The 3,619-nt window shown below is 27.6% G+C and overlaps 1 long non-coding RNA gene across 1 annotated transcript; it reads left to right on the top strand.

The window, feature by feature from the left end:
- On the top strand, positions 1,364 to 1,600 carry LOC110269831. The gene is made up of 2 exons (XR_002358590.1): positions 1,364 to 1,448; positions 1,544 to 1,600. It is a non-coding gene; the product is annotated as an uncharacterized LOC110269831 (long non-coding RNA).

Genomic DNA, 3,619 nt, shown 5'->3' with positions numbered 1-3,619 from the left:
ATTATATTTTTATATATATAATAGACGGAATTAAACTTTTAATGCACAAAAGATTAAACTAAATATACACATTTAAACATATAAGATTTGGAGAGAATACTAATATTGTGATTAAAAATTAGAATTAAGATTTAATTATTTAAAAAAATTTGAGTTAATTTTATAATTACTAATATAAATTTTTTTATATTAATATCTAATTATATTTTTATATATATAGAAAAAAATATTATTTTTAAATAGCAAGTATAAAAATTAATTATTTCTATTTGTGCAACAAACTTAATACCTAATCAAATATAAAAATATACACATTATATTCTTTTAAATTTTAGATAACGAATGTAAAATTAAGTAAAAAAATTAAACTCTTTCATTTGAAAATAATAACTAAAAAATTTATTATTTAATTTTGTTTAAGATTCTGGTCTTCTTAGTCGACGGGGACTTTTGTCCCTTAATACCATTTTATAAAAGTAGTTTAATATTATAAATTTTGTGTCATAATCTATAATACCAAAATTTACGTAATTTTAAAAGACTTATATTTCCGTAATAGTATTACGGGTAAAAATACTAGTAAATACTAAATACGTGATGCCTATTTAATTTATTTTGACTAACGAGAGTCTTCAATGGATCTTGTAACTAGTAAGACATTTGACTTTTGATAATCGTTAATTATTGTCTTACCCAATTCTTAATGCATCTCCTGAATAAATGATTTAGCCATGCATGTTTGCAAAATCTTCTTTAATTCTCTTAGTTGTTGCTTTTGTAATTGGACTAATTAACATATGACATTTCTCAGTTTATCCGACAGGACTCGTATCAAAATTTATATCCAATTATAAATGATTTCTTTAAGTTATTTTAAAAAAATATTAATTTAGGAGAAGGTATTTTTAAGTAAAAAAAACTTTGAAAAAAACCTATATAACCATATATCTTAAAATATCACAATTGAATTATAATTTAACATACTAAGGTGGCCATGGTCCCCCCAAAATTTTTAAAAAAAAATAGTAAATAGTAATAATTAATAATATTAAATTTTTTTATATATAATATTAAAAAAATATAAGTTACAAAATTTTATAAATTAAAATAACTAAAAACTGCATTATGTATTGGATATTTGAATTATTGTTGCTCTTGTTAACAAATAGCCCATTCTAATAATTAATAAAAATGGTTCTATTATACTAGCCTAAGCTCATACTATTAATTAAAGTAACCCTAGTACATTTTTCAAATATTTGTTTCAAACTATCAGAGGCATCAACGCCACTTTTCTCTCTCTTTTAGTGGTTTCCAAACTTTTGGTCTTCTACTCTTCTCATTCTAATTTTCCTTCCATACTAAAACAAGACATATGAAGAAAAACCATTGAAGAGAAGTGAACAGTAAAATATTAACCATTGAATGCACAACAAAGATTCAAAGAGGTATATTTCAATTTTTTTTTAAATTAATAACAATGTCAAGTATTATTTATATTATTTATTTAAAATAATTAATTTATTTTTTTTATAATAGACAGTGTTCAAAGATTGAAGTGAGGACAAAACTCAATAGAATTATTTTTTGGTGAGACTTGAAACAAAAAAATAATCAGATAAATCAATAACTTTATTTTTGGTTATTATATATTTGTGTTTCTAAAATTATTTGTTATTGCTCAATAGGTTTAATATTTTTTTTAAGAAAATAATATATATGCAATTATTTTTATTTTTTTTTTGTTAGATAGTTCAAGTTAAGTTAAAAATGTCAAAGATGAAAACAATTCACTCATTTTTCAAGAGAAAAGAGAGAATATATGATGAACAAAATTCAGCTTCAGATTCTTTGAGTAATGTTCAAAATATTATTGAACAACCTGTGACACAACTTGTTGAGCAAGATATTCAACCCCCTGCTTCCAAAATAACAAGGACTGAAATAGATCAAGTTAATATTGATACATTGATGCGTGGTCCCGGAAAGCGTCCGCAAATTTGGTTTCAAGTTATTTAGTGTTTGCAACATATGCAATCTTGTAAAGAATTTCTATTCTTTAGATTTTTTTGAGCAAGAAAAGATTCAATTGGATTATGAGTTACAACATTATGAACTTGATGTGGTTAAAGCTCCAGATTTTCAGAATTTGTCTACTCTTGCTGAATTGTGTCAAAAATTGACAGAGACAGAAAAATCAAATATATATCCTTTAATTGATAGATTAATTCGTCTTATTTTGACTCTTCCTGTGACAACAGCAACAACTGAACGGGCCTTTTCAGCTATGAAGATTATTAAAACAAGGCTTCGAAACAAGATGGAAGATAAATTTTTAGCAGATTATATGATTGTATATATTGAAAAGGAAATTGCTTCAAAATTCACTTCAGAGATGATAATTGATGATTTTAGTTCCATGAAGCATCGTCGAGCAAGTTTAAAAATATCAAAATCTTAAAGTATGTAGTTGAACATTGACTTTTATATAATATAATTACTTTTTTTATATATATGCTACAAATCATATTTTGTTAATTTTTTGTTATATTTATATTTAATTGGCCCCTCTCTTATGAAATTTTTGGTTCCGCCACTGCTAACAAGTTTATACATGAATAAATTATCATTTGTACTAATAAATTTTATGAACGCTGATAAAAATATTTATCAAATAAGAAAATTAATGTTGTATCTATAAAAGATAATTTTGTGTGACAACAATACTTAAATTTTAATTTTTTGTTAATTTTTTAATAAAATTTTTAAATTATCTAAATCTTTTACTTTCTTTCACAAATTCTAAACTTTTGCAACTCTCTCTGCCACTAACATTTTCTCTGATTATCACTGTCTTTCCTTTCTCTCACCACTGTCACCACTCATCTCACGAATACTATTATCATTATCCTCACTTTCTCTCTCAATTGGTAGTACACAACACTCAAGAACCCTCTTCTTTGCCACCATTTCCCCTGATTTCAAAGTATTTGAGGATAAAGTAATTATACAGGGGCTCGTAGAGATTCAAGAGCTCACTCTTCTTCGTCGGGTCTACATTGACCTTGAAGATGTTTGAATTGGGTGCTGACCAAGTTGCTGTGGTGTGAAATGGAGGCAGAGATTGGCTCACCAGAAGAAGGTGCGATCTTGATGTCGCCCCTGCTCCATAGCCACCTGCGAGCGGCAAGTTTGTTTCGTCGAAGAAAAGTCAGTTTCGCACCCACCAAATGGCATAGAGATATTCCAACAGCATCCTCTTTCCCAACTGATCGACGATGCTAAGCAGAGTTTGGAGTCACCGTTGGAGAGAGTCTGTGCAACCGAATTTTGTAAGTTGATGGTGATGGTAGTGTGGGTGATAACAGTGGTGGTGATAAAGAATTTTAAAAATTTAGGGATAAAAAAAAAGAGAGATAGAGGTTGGGGATAAAGGTTAGTCACCATTGGAATGCTTTATGACGTTCACAAAAAATACTCTAAATTATGTCTTCCTCTTTCTCATCTTTTTCCTCCTCTTCCTTCATTGAATCAGTTTTTCAGAAATCGTGAGTTGCTTGCGAAAGAGGATGGCGACATGGCTCGAGCCTCCTAGTGAGGGGAGGAGAAGAGGATGTGT

Source organism: Arachis ipaensis, chromosome B03, assembly GCF_000816755.2.
Source record: "Arachis ipaensis cultivar K30076 chromosome B03, Araip1.1, whole genome shotgun sequence".
In the NCBI taxonomy this organism is placed as follows: Eukaryota; Viridiplantae; Streptophyta; class Magnoliopsida; order Fabales; family Fabaceae; genus Arachis; species Arachis ipaensis.
This window is presented reverse-complemented; position numbering and strand designations above follow the sequence as displayed.